Source organism: Rhinolophus sinicus, linkage group LG07, assembly GCF_036562045.2.
Source record: "Rhinolophus sinicus isolate RSC01 linkage group LG07, ASM3656204v1, whole genome shotgun sequence".
NCBI lineage: Eukaryota > Metazoa > Chordata > Mammalia > Chiroptera > Rhinolophidae > Rhinolophus > Rhinolophus sinicus.
Genome location: NC_133757.1, coordinates 88,592,429 through 88,608,998, shown reverse-complemented (window position 1 = coordinate 88,608,998; position 16,570 = coordinate 88,592,429).

The window sequence follows — 16,570 nt, the reverse complement described above, 5'->3', positions numbered from 1 at the left end:
CGGGAAGCTGTCCTGTTACATTTATGATTACATACCATTGTCCAGAGAGTAGTGACATGGTCACCCCTGGCCTCAAAGGAGGCTGAGAAATGCGGTAATTTTCTGGAATGAGCGGGTACCCTCCTAAAGTCAAGGTTCATTATCATGGAAGAAGAGAAGAGTGGACACTGAGGGACAACCAGCAACCTGTGTCACATCTATTTAACTTACTCTAAGAAGAACTGAACAACTACTGATCCCACTCGTGACAGAAGAACTTCTAGTGCAGCATGGAAACCACATGCTGCTCTTGTAACCACTTCCCGGCACACTCTGTGGTCTTCCCGCGCCTCTTACTCATCAGACAAAACCCCAGTTTTGGGTAAGTCTAAGTCTCCAGCTGCTCAGCATCTGCCCTGAGGGCCTGAAGTTGGCTGGAGAATCACTCACAACCAAGCTGAGTGTTCTCACCTTAAAACCAATGCTCTACTACATTTTCTAGTCCATTTACTCCCCACTGCCCAGGGAGCACTTCCTAACCTTTTCCTAAGTCCTCCAATACCTCTCCCTTCTCTCAGCAGATGATGCTGTGGCTTGTTGTGTAAAGAGAACCGAAGCAGTAGAACTCCACACGTTCCCACTACAGCACCTGCCTGTCTCTGGGCAGCTGCGTCCAGGTGCAAGGTCTTCCTCCTGTTACCGTAGATGAAGCGTCTGCACTCCTCCGAGACCAGACCCTTCACTGGGACACTGGATTCCTCCTCTCACCTATTCAAAGGAGATTGCTCAGCAACCCCCCAACCTCCCTACACGCCCCAGTTTCCCCCTCTATTAGATCAGCCTCACAGGATAGAAATCAGCTGCTATGGATCCATCTTGAAAACAACAAATTTCCCTTCAAGGTTGCATTGGCTTCCAGTTATCACCTGTTTTTTTTTTTTTATTCTCGCAGCACAATTTCTTGAAACAGTTGTCTTGTCCCCACTTCCTCTCATCCAGTCTCTCTTAAAGCCATTGCAGTCAGCCTTTCACTACTCCACCCCACAGCTCTTCTCAAGGTCATCAGGATATCTTTTCCAAACTCAGTAGTAAATTTGCAATTTTTATTTAACTGACTCTATTATCACATTTGACATGGTTGATGACCCTTCCTTAAATACGTTCCTTTTCTTGGCTTTGGGGTCACTGTCCTAACTATTGCTTGTCTTGCTGTATGTGCCCCTCATCTCCTTTTCTGGTACCTCCCCATCTGCCCAGCTGTAAACATGGGAATACCCAGGGCTCAGGCCTTAGAGCGATGCTCTTGTCTGTCTACTCTCATTCCTTCAGCGATGTCGCCCACAATCATGGCTTCCAACTCTCTGTGTCTGAGACTCCCGATTTATTATCTCCAGCCTGGACCTCTCTCCTGTCTCCTAGGCTGATGGTCTCCAGCTGCCAATTGTCCCATCTCTTCTTGTATGTCTAATAGGCAAATCATCCCTAACTACCAATTTTGGGGAAATCTAGGGCCTAAAATAACCCAGGAGAGTCCAGTCAGCAAAATCCTGACTGTGTTGCCACGACAAATGACTGCGTTTTCAACAACTTAAGAGGAATAAAAGGGAAGAGTGAAGGAGGAAGTTTTCGATGAAAAGAGATGTAAGAGATATCACTCAGTTGCAATGTACAGACCTTATTTGGACACAGATTCTGAGAACTGCAGAAAACTCAGCATGAAAGGTCCATTCAAAGCCCTTGCCTGAGTCTAGAGCAGACTTCAACGTGGCTTCCAACAGCTTAAGGCCATGTCCCTGGCACAACCCAGCCCCTTCTGCGTTTCTGTTTGGAAAAATTCAAAGCTGTCTCGGAAATTGTTATTTGTTCTAGCTAGCACCTGACGTAGGCCCCAACCTCCCTGTCTTAGCATTCACTAAAAAAGGATTCATAGTTGTGAATTCATGGGTCTGGATACCTCATGGTCCATTTGAATTGATCACTCAATACTTGGCACTTTAAACGAAAAGAGGCTTATTTGTTAGTTATAGTGCACAATGACAAACGGCATCCACGGCCTATTCTGTGCTCCTACATCCTAGTGCAGGATGCCATCGCAGTTGGGACATTTCCCCTCTTTAAGTTGACTGTAGTTAGTGACACGTGATGTTAACAGCTCCTCTTGGACTGCCAGCAGCCAGAGTTCTGAACGAGGGCAAGGACTGGGGTGAGGTGGGGTCTCAGGGATATCATCTGGAAAAGTGGAGATAGAGGGCCAGCTCTGAGAACCCCACCGTGGGGCCAACTTATGACTCCGTTCTTCTGGAGCATTTCTTCTGTTCCTGTCCATTGGAGCAGTCACTGATCCAAGTCCCCAAAAGCCAAGGCAGAGGTTGAACTTCCTTCTGTACAGCTCATTTACACTTAAGACCCAGTCAGCCAGAAAGGAAAATGCTGTCTTGGTTATTATTGGCCCCACAACCTTATCTTGTGTATTTTTCAGTGTTCAGTGGAAAAATTAGAAAAAATTCTAGGTATTTTAAACAGAAAATTGAATACAGGAAAGTGTTTATAGACTTACTGGAAAGCTGGAGCCATAGGTTGTCCTCCAGGAATCAGAACACCAGAGAACTGACCCATCAGAGGAGCTATAGCCCCTGTTGTCCTCGGGAAGGTGGAAAGTCAGGACAGAGACACTGAGCCCCAGAACACCCTGCATAGCTGCCGTCCAGGGATCAGGAAGTCCCCACAGGCTCGACTGCCTCTGGAGAACTGAAGGACTAAAGATTGGACCCCGGTGGAACTTTCATTCCAGTGAGGGAGACAAACAATATACATAGGTAAGTTACATAGTATTTAGAAGGTCACAAGAGCTTGGGAATTTTTTACAAAAGGAGAAGGGGAGTCTATGGGTGGTCCTGGGGCATGTCCCAGTAAGTAGGGTAGGGCTTCTTGAGAAAGTATCATTTGAGAAGCTGAACCAGCGGGATCAGTAGGGGGTGGGGACAACTAGAATCACGTACAGGATGGAGACAGAGCAGAAGCAGTGATGGGAGAACAGTCGAAGAAAGTGTGGGGTTGGGGTCCAGGTCATATAGGGTTTCTAGGCCATGGTAGGACTTTAGCTTTATTCTAAGTGGAATGGTTAGCTATCACAAGTGTTGATTCGGTTTTAAAAGGCTTACTTAGCTGCTGTGTTGAGTCAAGGGTAGAAGCAAAGGCACCAATTCAGAGGCTGCTATAGTAATCCAAGCAACATGTGGCAGTGGAATGGAACAGGGTGGTAATAGTGGACGTGCTGGGATGCTAGATACTTCAAAGGTAGAGCCAGCTTGATCTGCTGATAGAAGAGATGTAGGGAATGAGAGAGAAGAATCAGGCTGACTCGACATCTTGGCAGCATAAAAACAGCAAAAATGGTAGGAAGATGGCCTGTACTTCTAACTTTCAAATCTCAGTGAGTGGAATCTTATTCCCATCCAGAACACTAGCACAAGATATTGTGGGAAATGTAGTATTCCCTTTCTAGCCCCAGTAATCCAGGCTGGCACTTTATAAAGTGACAGGTGATACGTGCCAGTCAAACATACTCACCAGAGTTGACTAAGGACCCAAAATTGGAATATAAAGCTTTGTGTGACCGTATCATGCTGCCAAAACAAAGTTCTCTCTGATTCATCCTCTTGAAATGGTATATTCCGAATGAAAACACACTCAATACCTAAAACTAACCATACTCAGTGTGACTCTCAACCCTCTTCCCAGGGCAGGATAATCATAGGAATTCTTTTAGAAATGTCTCTTGCACTGTGCAGCAGCACAGTCATGGCTATATCAGAACCCATCTTTGGACTATCAAAATGCACCCAAACAATCCCCGATTTTGGAACATTTCGGTGTTTCCAATTTTTCACTATTTTAAAAAATGATGTGATAAACAATCTTGTCATTAAATTGTTGCCAGTATCCTCACTTTATAACCTAAGAATCTTTATTTAAAATGCCTTTGCTGAATCAAATCCTATCACGTTTTTTAAGGCTTTGGAAAGACACTGCCTCCAGACTGCTCGTACCTGTTCACAGGCCCATCATCAGTGCATAAGAGTTGCTCACGTTTGTAAAGTTAAATGTATAATTGAGATTCTGTTTTTAAACACACAAACTGGAAAAGGTACTGAGTAGGACTTCTGACCTGTACTTACTGGCCCTCTGAATAGATAACTAATGTTCTCTCTCTTCCCTCCGTCAAACCTCAGAGAGGGCTCACATGAGAAGAACACACTGCTCCCACAGGTAGGCTACATGCTGTCCAAGTCGGTGGTGTTTTTCCCAAGCTTGTTTTTGCCAGTTGTGTGTCCATGATTGTGATGACATAACTCAATGGAACATTGTATAAACTAGTAAAATGTGAGGGCTAAAAGAAAGTATTTCTGGTGAAAATAGGGTACATAGTAATTTAATTACATATTACATAAACGGGCAAAATATAAGTGCTAAAAGAAAGTCCCTATTTCTATGGAAACTAAGGTAAATGCTTTCGAAAAACTTATTAAGGGCGAGCTGCTGAAAAATAGTGTGGAATTAAGTTTTGGCAAGATAAATGTAAAGATGGGAGAAATTGTAAACATCCAGGGTAATTCTGCATTGAGATTGCTTCACACATTCTCTAGTGCTTTCACTTCTCATTCTGCTTTTGAAGAAACCAAAGCTGATGATCTTAGCAGTGTATTATGGGTGCGTGTGGTTTCCATGGTGCGCTAATCAGTGGACCCACCATACTCAAAGGAAAGGACTTGTCCCGACACCAAAAGACTCGTGGACGAATGTCCATTTATAAGAGGATGAATGTCCATTTATAAGTGATAAGCTCAAATGAGATATTTAAAATAGGTGTGTTTCTTTCATTTAAAAATATCCTCCACGGGTGGCCGTTAGCTCAGTTGGTTAGCGCACAATGCTCCTTACACCAGGGGTGCCAGTTTGAGCCCCGCATAGGCCAGTGTGAGCTGCGCCCTTCACAACTAGATTGAAACAACTACTTGACTTGGAGCTGTGGGTCCTGGAAAAACACACTTAAATTAATTAAGAATTAAAAAAAATTTTTTTTCCTCCAAAATATCAGCTAGGATTAGGTTCAGGTCTGAGAAATAGACCCCCCAATAACAGTGGCTTAAACAAAAAGAAGTTTATGTCTTTCTTGTAAAAACTAAATATCAACAGTTTGCACAGCTCTTGCTTCACAAAGCCCGAGGGTCTCAGGTTCCTTGCAGCTTATGTTTCGTGGTGTCAGGCCGTGGCCCTCATCCTCATAGTCTGAGTTGGACACCACAGCTCCAGTCATCGCATCCCCACCCCGGCAGCCAGATGAGTGGAAGGTTCCTATCCTGTCCCCCACCCCTTGCTAGATGGCGGGGTGTCTTATATCTCCTTGCAGGAAGGTTCCGGGAAGCTGTCCTGTTACATTTATGATTACATACCATTGTCCAGAGAGTAGTGACATGGTCACCCCTGGCCTCAAAGGAGGCTGAGAAATGCGGTAATTTTCTGGAATGAGCGGGTACCCTCCTAAAGTCAAGGTTCATTATCATGGAAGAAGAGAAGAGTGGACACTGAGGGACAACCAGCAACCTGTGTCACATCTATTTAACTTACTCCAAGAAGAACTGAACAACTACTGATCCCACTCGTGACAGAAGAACTTCTAGTGCAGCGTGGAAACCACGTGCTGCTCTTGTAACCACTTCCCGGCACACTCTGTGGTCTTCCCGCACCTCTTACTCATCAGACAAAACCCCAGTTTTGGGTAAGTCTCAGTCTCCAGCTGCTCAGCATCTGCCCTGAGGGCCTGAAGTTGGCTGGAGAATCACCCACAACCAAGCTGAGTGCTCTCACCTTAAAACCAATGCTCTACTACATTTTCTAGTCCATTTATCCCCACTGCCCAGGGAGCGCTTCCTAACCTTTTCCTAAGTCCTCCAATACCTCTCCCTTCTCTCAGCAGATGACGCTGTTGCTTGTTGCGTAAAGAGAACTGAAGCAGTAGAACTCCACACATTCCCACTACGGCACCTACCTGTCTCTGGGCGGCTGCGTCCAGGTGCACGGTCTTCCTCCTGTTACCGTGGATGAAGCGTCTGCACTCCTCCGAGACCAGACCCTTCACTGGGACACTGGATTCCTCCTCCTCTCACCTATTCAAAGGAGATTGCTCAGCAACCCCCAACCCTCCTACATACCCCAGTTTCCCCCTCTATTAGATCAGCCTCACAGGATAGAAATCAGCTGCTATGGATCCATCTTGAAAACAACAAATTTCCCTTCAAGTTTGCATTGGCCTCTAGTTATCACCTGTTTTTTTCTGATTCTCGCAGCACAATTTCTTGAAACAGTTGTCTTGTCTCCACTTCCTCTCATCCAGTCTCTCTTAAAGCCATTGCAGTCAGCCTTTCACTACTCCACCCCACAGCTCTTCTCAAGGTCATCAGAAAGACCTTTTCCAACTCAGTAGTAAATTTGCAATTTTTATTTAACTGACTCTATTATCACATTTGACATGGTTGATGACCCTTCCTTAAATACGTTCCTTTTCTTGGCTTTGGGGTCACTGTCCTAACTATTGCTTGTCTTGCTGTATGTGCCCCTCATCTCCTTTTCTGGTACCTCCCCATCTGCCCAGCTGTAAACATGGGAATACCCAGGGCTCAGGCCTTAGAGCGATGCTCTTGTCTGTCTACTCTCATTCCTTCAGCGATGTCGCCCACAATCATGGCTTCCAACTCTCTGTGTCTGAGACTCCCGATTTATTTTCTCCAGCCTGGACCTCTCTCCTGTCTCCTAGGCTGATGGTCTCCAGCTGCCAATTGTCCCATCTCTTCTTGTATGTCTAATAGGCAAATCAGCCCTAACTACCAATTTTGGGGAAATCCAGGGCCCAAAAATAACCCAGGAGAGTCCAGTCATCAAAATCCTGACTGTATTGCCACGACAAATGACTGCATTTTCAACAACTTAAGGGGAATAAAAGGGAAGAGTGAAGGAAGAAGTTTTCGATGAAAAGAGATGTAAGAGATATCACTCAGTTGCAATGTACAGACCTTATTTGGACACAGATTCTGAGAACTGCAGAAAACTCAGTATGAAAGGTCCATTCAAAGCCCTTGCCTGAGTCTAGAGCAGACTTCAACGTGGCTTCCAGCAGCTTGAGGCCACGTCCCTGGCACAACCCAGCCCCTTCTGCGTTTCTGTTTGGAAGCGTTCAAAGCTGTCCCAGAAATTGTTATTTGTTCTAGCTAGCACCTGACATAGGCCCCTGACTTCCCTTCTAGAGCATTTACTAAAAGGGGCTTATAATTGTCAATCCTCATTCTGTTTTTTTGAGATATATATAAAAATTTGTATCCCTAGAGTGTCTCTCAAGGACCTGAAAATCAGTCCTTTGAAATATTATCAAGAACAAGAAGGTGTCTTTCATCCTGTCTCTGGAAGGATAGCATCCTAACTTCTATAATTTCCAGCAGCTGACACTGCTGGCCTAGTCACAGTTACAATGACCACCTTTTGTAATTTTCCACGTGAGTCCTGCTCTCCTCCCTGCCCCTACTCTCCCTTTAAAATGCCCAGTCACCTCTTTGCAAATCAGAATGGGCTTTCTACTTTCCCCTACTGTCAGTAGTCACTAAATAAAATCTGTTTTCACCACTTTAGTATCTGGCTTTGTTTATCTTTGACATTTCTAACAAAATATAAAAATCATGACGCAATCTGGGATATTTGCATATTGACTAGATATTCGATAATAGTAAATAATTATTGTTAGTTTTTTTTTAGCTGAGATAATGGTGTTTTGGTTATAATTTCTAAAAGAATAATTAGAAAAAAAATCTATCTAGAATGTTGTGGCTTCTCCCTGTTTCTAGCATTATCACTCCTGACCAAACTAACATCCTCTCTTGTGGGATTTTTGCAATTGCCTCTTAAATGCTGGGCCTGCTTCTGCACCCCGTCCCACCTCACTCCCCCACCAGTCTGTTCTCAACAGGACAGCCAGAGAGATCATGGGGAAACATGCCATATCCTGCCACTTCCATCTCATCAGAGTGAAAGCCAAGTCAGTTCAATCTACAAGACCTCATGGCATCGTCCATGACCTTTGTGACCTCATGTCCTGCTCTCCTGGTTAGTCTACTCCAGGCACACAGGCCCGGTTACGTTTGTAGCATTTCAGGTAGGTCCAGCTTTAGGGGTTTAGCATTATTTTCCCCCTACTTATAACCCACTTTCCCCAGATACCTTCATGTCTTGTTTCCTCACTCCCTTCAGGTCTCTGAGACTTTCCCTGGCCACCCTACATAAATGAGTAATGTCCCATCTGCAACACTCCTTATGACTCTTTCCTGCTTTCTTTTTCTCCATAGCATTTGTCACCATCTGATATACTATCTATGTCCTTGTTTTGGCTGATATCCCACTAGAACATAAGCTATGTGAAAGTAGAGACTATTTTGTTCATTAGTGTATCTCCAGAACTTAAAAGAGTTTCTTGCACATAATAGGCACCAAATTCATGTGTTTTGAAAGAATGAAGGAATGAGTTATTGTGTGTGGTTGTAAGTGTGTGATAAGAATTGTTAACCACATTTCTGAGCAAGGGATAAAAGGACTTTTCAAGTGTCCTCGCTTCCTCCCCAGGGAAGAATGCCCCTCACTTTTCCAGGGAGAAAGAAACCCCTCATGGGCAGGCTTTGGGCCAATTCCATGTGCTGTCTTCTTGACTTCCACTGCTGAGTGTATAATCGGCACTGGTGTTTTCCACGAACGTACTGTGAACATTCAGAAATGCCCGGAATACCAGTGGTAACTACTGTTTGTAGAAAAGTGCTACTCTCTCTGTGACCCCACAACCCTGTGGCCCCTCTGAGCTAAAAATCTCTCTGATTATTTTCCTGGCTGGAGCATTTGGCAAAGGGAGGCAGCCTCCATCCAGAGGCAACCTTGGAGCTGCTGGGAGTGGCGGGGTGGGGGCGGAAGGGGTTAATATATGGAATTGTTAGGCATTTTTTTTGTCCTGAATTGCTGTGAAAAAATTACTGAGCCACTAGGAGCACAATTGATTCAAGTTTATAAAAATACCCCTGTTCCTCTTGTACCTGATCCTTCTGAACAAAAAGTCTGGCTGTGACAAGTGGTAAATGTATAGTTACTGGAATGGGACACAGTGGAGGGAGAATAATGACTCAGGCACCAGGGAGGGACCACTTCAATCCCGAGGGGCATTGGACAGCCAAGGACATTAATGATCTTGGTCCAGCAGAACTGTCTCTGGAGCTTCTGGTCCTCTCCAACTGTTGCAAGCCCTTTAAATTGAACTGACTGCTCAGTCGGCCATCCCCTGCAAAGTGACTTGGATTTGATCACCATTCTCTTTAATCTCAGCGAGGGGTCTATGGACACAGTAGGGGCTGGTCCTGACTCTCACCCCTTCCACACAACACACCTGTCAGCACCTCATCTCACCATCATCCCCTTTGCCATTGCTCAGTCATTCCACTTGGTGCATGAATGCCACTTGGCTGGTTGTGTGGACAGATAGAGCAGGGTGAACTGACAGCCCTTAGCAGTCCCTCCAAAAATAAGGACGGAGGTATTTGAACTGCTCTAGGAACCCTAAGGGTTACATTCCTGCTGGAAGGCCATGTTGGAGACACTGTTAATCTGTGTCCCCTGAATGCTGTTAGGTCCTATTTGGAAGGCCCAGCAATTGCAAACCATGACTTTTTTTTTTAACCAGGGGCACCATGAACACCCTTGGAAGGGTACATGGAAGCCAGGTGGCAACTTGCTTGCCTCCCGAAATGATGGCGACCTGAGGGTGAGTAATAAGAGACCATAAGAAAATAGCACCAGTAGATAGATCATGTGGCCCTCAGAGAACTGCACAGATGTCTTCAAAAAGAGGCTGCCCTTAATTACTCAGAGATAATGGACTTGTTATTTGTGTGCACTCTATGTGGAGTTCTCTGCATGACGGGAGTCATCCTACCAGAAAAAGTGCTATGAAATTTGTCCCTGAAGAGAATTTAGCTGAAGTGACTCTAGAAGGCATTAGGTTAGAACCCTTTCCAGTTCTTGAGAAAAGCTCTTAAAATAGTAGCTTCTACGTAATAAACCCTATGTAAATGTTCATTAAACAAACAACAAGCACATCAATACACCCAATAAAGCATATTATTCCTGTTATTCAAACCTTCCCTAACCTAACTGGTTTCTATGGTTTGCTTGATCAATTAGTAGGAGAAGTATTTTGTCATCTTCCTAGGATGTTGGTGAATTTTTCTGTTTCGCTTTGTATCCATCAGTTTTGTTTTATATATTTTGATGCTATATTATTAGATACATTTACATGTAGAATTGCTATATTTCCTTTAATCTTCTGTCTTTATTAAGTGATCCTCTTTTTCTCTAATAATACCTTTTGCTTTAAGGTTATTTGATCTGATGTTGATAAGGCAGCAACCAGCTTTTTCTGTTTCTTTTCTTTGTTTTTTGGTGAATGATTGCCTGATCTTTTTTGACTTTCAACTTTTCTGTATTATTGTGTTTTATGTCTATATCTATGAAGCATGGTATTGTTGGATTTTGTTTTTTAAATCTAGTCTGATAATCTTTGTCTTTTACCTAGAAAAGTCAGCCCATTTATATTTATGGTGATGATACACTTTTGATTACTAATCCAACTACTGAAGCAGTTGGATTTATTTTTACAACTTATTTTGTGCTTTCTCTTTCTCCAGATTTTTCTGTGATTTATTTTTCTTCTTTCTTGCCTTTTGTTTGGATTGAATTTTTTCTCATTTTATTTTTTTCCCTTTACTGAATGGAAATATATGCATTTTATTTCTTTAATTTAAAAAATAGAACTATGATATGATTCAGCAATTCCACTTCTGGGTATTTATCTGAAGGAAATGAAAACAATAACTTGAAAAGATACATGCATCCCCATGTTCAGTGCAACATTATTTACAGTAAATATGGAAATACATAATTTACAAAGATATGGAAGCAACCTAACTGCCCATTGATGTATGAATGATAAAGACACACACACACACACACACACACACACTGGAATATTATTTGGCCATAAAAAAATGAAATCTTGCCATTTGTGACACCATGGATGGACCTTGAGGGCATTATGCTAAGTGAAATAAATCAGAAACACAAATACCATATGATCTCACTTATAATGTGGAACAAACACACAAATGAAAAACGGAACAACCCAAGCTCATAGATACAGGGAACAGATTGGTGGTTGCCAGAGGTGGGGGGGAGGGGGTGGGAGTAACGGTTGAAGGGGGGAAAAGGTACAAACTCCTAGTTATAAAATAAATAAGTCACGGGGATATAATGCACCATGGTACAGCATGGCCACTACAGCTCATAACACTGTATTGCACATTCGAAAAGTGCTAAGAGAGTAAATCTTAAAAGTTATCACAAGAAAAAAAATTTTTGTAACTATGTAAGATGACTGATATTAACTAGACTTATTGTGAGATTATCATTTTGCAATGTATGCAAATATCACATCATTATATTGTACACCTGAAGTTAGTGTTATATAACATATTTATACCTCAATAAAATTTTTTAATATTAGACATTTTTAATATGCGTACTTCGAGGGTGTAGAATTCATTGTTATTACCCTCTTCCAGGATCTTATAATGCTTTTATTCTAATTACCTCCCTCCTGACTTACATGCTATTTTTCTTAACCTCTTGGCTGTTTTGTAACTTCACTGTGTTTTACACCTCTTAAGTCCCTTACAGATCTTCTCAGCCTGATCAGTCTCTTTATATAACCAGCACTGTGGTGAACAGTTCTCTGTGGGCACTCACCGGGTCTACACAGATACAACCCCAAAATGCCTCGCCTCAGTCTTGCCCTGTGCATCTCCTGCTTCTGCCCTGAGGCTTCTGTGTTGATGCCAAGGCAGAGAACAGCATGGGACACCATGGTGCATCTAGAAAGCATAAGGGGTTAACATTCCTTGAGGTGAGTGTTTGACTAAGGGAGAGAAGAGAGTTAATGGATATATACACCCGCATTACTCCCCCAGGATGGGTAGTCTTGACATGTACTTTATATGGCTTCTCAAATGGTCCTGAGGGATTGAGCAACCAGATCTTTGTTGCAGTGGCCAAATTAATAATGCATCTATGGATGAGCTCTCTCTCCCTCTCTGCATCAGTCTTCTATGCCTCACTCCTGTTCCTTGGGATTATACTCCCCAAGAAAATCCTTGCACTAAACCTTTGTCTCAGGCTCCGCCTTCTGAGGCATTTAGGCTAAGCCACCCACCTATTAGACATTATTATTATTATTTTATTCAGTCAACTATGTGTTTGTAATTTCTTTTTTCATCTCAAACTTTCCTTCTGGTATCATGTTTCTTCATTGTAGTGGTTAGAAATTCCTTTAAAGAAGGTTTGTTGGAGGCAAATCTCACAGTTTGTGTTTATTTGAAAATCTTTTATTTTACTCTTGTTTTGGAAAGAAAATTTCACCAGATATGCAATTTACAGGTTGACTTTTATTCTACTTAACCTTTCAGGCCTGTGGATGATTCCAGGCTTGATCTATTGACTATATTAGTCAATGTGTATATATTATTATATTAATCCACTATAATATAATATAATATATTATATTAGTGCACTGTCTTCCAGACTTGATCTATTGAGCCAATTTTCATTCATTTATAGGTAATGTGTTTTCTCTTTGTGATTGATTTTTTAAGATCTTTTCTTTGGCTCTGGTATTGTGCAGTACAACTATGTGGTGCTAAGTGTAGATTTCTTTTTACTTTTCTGTTTGAGATTCACTGGGCTTCCTGATTATAAAGCTTTGTATCGCTCTTCAATCCTGAAAAACTCTCAGCCATTAACTCTTTAAATATCATCTTTCCTCTATTTCTCCATATTATCTTCTTCTCAAACTCTGTTGGAACTTCTATTCTGACTTTGTTCTCCATATCTCAACCTCTCTTTCACATTTTCCATCTAATTTTCTCTCTGTGCTACATTCTGGGTAATTACTCCAGATTTATCTTCTAATTCATTGTGTCTCCCTTCAGCCATGTCTGTTCTCTTGTGTAATTTTCCCTCTATTTAATTTCAATTTTTATGTTATTCATTTTTAGAAGTTTTTTTTTCATATCTGCCTAGTCAATTTTGATAGCCTTTGCTCTTTACTCATGGTTTTCATTGCCACCTGTATTTCTTAAAACATAATAAAGATTTATTTACATTTTGTGTCTAGTGATGCTTTTTAAAAAAATCTATGTGGTTCTGGTTCTGTTCACTGTAGTTTCTGTTTGTTACTTTTTTGTGTTTGTTTTTAAAGATTTTTATTGGGGAAGGGGAACAGGACTTTACTGGGGAACAGTGTGTACTTCCAGGACTTTTTTCCAAGTCAAGTTGTTGTCCTTTCAATCTTAGTTGTGGAGGGTGCCGTTCACAGCTTCAAGTTGTTGTCCTTTCAATCTTAGTTGTGGAGGGTGCTATTCAGCTTCAAGTTGTTATCCTGTCAGTCTTAGTTGTGGAGGGGGCAGCTCAGCTCCAGGTCCAGTTGCCATTGTTAGTTGCAGGGGGCGCAGCCCACCATCCCTTGCGGGAGTTGAACCGGCAACCTGTGGTTGAGAGGATGCGCTCCAACCAACTGAGCCATCCGGGAGCTCAGTGGCAGCTCAGCTCAAGGTGCCGTGCTCAATCTTAGTTGCAGGGGGCACTGCCCACCATCCCTTGCGGGACTTGAGGAATCGAACTGGAACCAGCAGCCTTCGGAGTTAGGAGCATGGAGCTCTAACTGCCTGAGCCACCGGGCCGGCCCGTTTCTGTTTGTTTCTTAGTGTGTGTTTTAAAAAATAGGTTTATTAAGGTACATTTTACATATCACAAGATTTACCCTATTTAAGTACACAATTCTGTAATTTTGGGTAAATTTAATGAGTAGCATAGACATCACCATAAGTCAGTTTTAGAACATTTTCATCACCCTAATAAGATCCCTCAAGTTGACTAAACAGGTCATCCTCATTTCCACTCCCAGCTCCAGGCAACTATTCTACATTCTATGTCTACACATTTGTCTTTCCTAGACTTTCTGTATAAATGGAATCATACAGTATGTGGTCTCTTGCATCTGGCTTCATTCACTTAACATAGTATTTTGAGGTTCATTCATCCATGGCATAGCATAGTAGTTTGTTCCTTTTTATTGCTGAATCTGTCCATTGTATGATTTCACCACATTTTGTTTAAACATTCACCAGTTGATGGACACTTAAGTTGTTTTCAAGTTTGGGCTCTAATCAATAATGCTGCTATGGACCTTTGCATGCAAGTTTGGGTGGATCTATGTTTTGATTTCTCTTAGGTAGTTACCAAAGAGTGGAATTTTTGATTCCTACAGTAATTTTTTGCTTAACTTTTTGAGAAACTGCCAAATGTTTTCCAAAGTTGCTACACTATTGCACATTCCCACCATCAATGTATTAGGGTTCTGGTTTTGCCACATCTGTTTTGTGTTGGTCTTAGCCTATCCTGTGTGAGCCCCCACAGACGTTTCCCTGACTGGAGCCAATGTCGTGGCTGGACAACCCTTGTGGGTTTTTTTTGGTTCTTGTTTTCCTTCATGATGGCAAGATGCACCTCAACAACAACCATCAGCAAACTTTGAAAAATCAAGGTTCACAAGTCCTGGAGGGTACACATTATGCCTGAGGGCTACCCAGCAAGGTCATAGGCACCTGGGGTTCTGCTTTTATTAGGGTGGAGGGTGGGCTGCCTAGGGTTTTGCCACTTCATGCTTTATTGTTGAATTTAAAACATAAGAGCAGAAATTAGGGCATGGGAAGAGAAAAGCAGGGGGCCTTCAAGAGGTCAGTTACCTAGGTTACCCAGGACTTTCTAAAAGGGGGACTTCATGGATAGTGATGGCCTGGTTCTTTATCTAGTTGTTTAGCTGGCAATATGTTTTTTCAAGATGGATGTCTTTGAAATGTGTGCCTCGGCAATCAAAAGCTTAATCTCAGACGCTTAAACTACAATATCCTTGCTGATGGTTATTATTACATTAGTCGACTAGAGCTGCCATAACAAAATACCACAGGTGGGTGGCTTAAGCAACAGATATTTATTTTTTTCAGTTCTGGAGGCTACAAGTCCACGATCAAGGTGTAGCAAATCTGGGTTCTGGTGAAAGTTCTCTTCCTGGCTTGTAGATAGCCACCTTCTTGCTGTGTCCTCACATGGCTTCTCCTCTTCGTTCACGTGGACAGAGAGATTTCTGGCATCTCTTCCTCTTCTTATAAGGACATAAATCCTATCTACTCAGAGCCTACTCAGGGCCTTGTCTTTATGATCTCATTTAATTTTAATTAAGTTCCTGTAGGTCCCGTCTCCAAATAGTCACATTGGGGGTTAGGCTTCAACATATGAATTTAGTGGTGGGGTACAATTCAGTCCATAACATTCTGTCCTGTGGTCCCCCAACATTCATATCCTTCTCACATATAAAATACATTCACCCCAACCCAATAGCCCCCCAAATTTTAACCCACTCCAGCATTAATTCCATGTCCAAAGTGTCTCACATAGATATCAAAATCAGGTATGGGTCCGAGTTGAGAGATGAGTCATCCTGAGGCAATATTCCACTCCTGCTATGAACAAACCTGTGAAGAGAAAACAGCTTTGCCTCCTGGGCCTGTGGTGGGAGTGGCAGCCATGAGAATCTCTGAATCACCTTTGGGATTATTCTCCCCTTTTCTTAAAGGATAAAGCATGTTGAATAGCTCTATTGTCCTGTTCTGTAGAATCCCAGAAATCCAAAATCTTCCCTTTAGAAAGCCTTCCTTTTTTAAATCCGCCTCTGTTCCCTTTAGTCCAAACTGTCAGTCTCTCTGCTGGTATAATCCCATCTCTGCTCCTAGCTTCTGCTTAGGTGGCTGATTATCTCCGTTGTTAATCATGGATAATCTCCTAATGGAGTGATTGTCTAGCCACACACTTGGTGTTCTCTCCAGAACGAGCTTTCTTATTTTTGCAATATGGATAGGCTGAGAACTTCCCAAATCTTCAAGTTCTGCTTTTCTTTTTGCTAATCTTTCCTTCACTTTATCTTTCTCCGCTTGCATTTTACTGTATATAAGCAGTAAGGAGAAGCCAAGTCACACTTTCAATACTTTGCTTAGAAATCTCCTCAGCTGAATATCCAGGATCATTGATCACGAATTCTACCTTTCACAAAACACAATTCAGCCCGGTTCTTTGCCACTTATAACAAGGATCATTTTTCCTCGTTTCTAATAACATGTTCCTCACTTCAATCTGAGACCTCACCAGAAGTACCAGTAACGTTTGTATGTATTTCTACCATTAGTCCTTCCAAGGCAATCTAGGCTTTTTCTAGCATGCACCTCAAAACTCTTCCAATATATACCCATCATCCAGTTCCAAAGCCACTTACACATTTTTATGTTTTTGTTAACATCTGCACCCCAACTCATGGTATTAAAATCTGTATTGGTCAGGGATCTTCAGA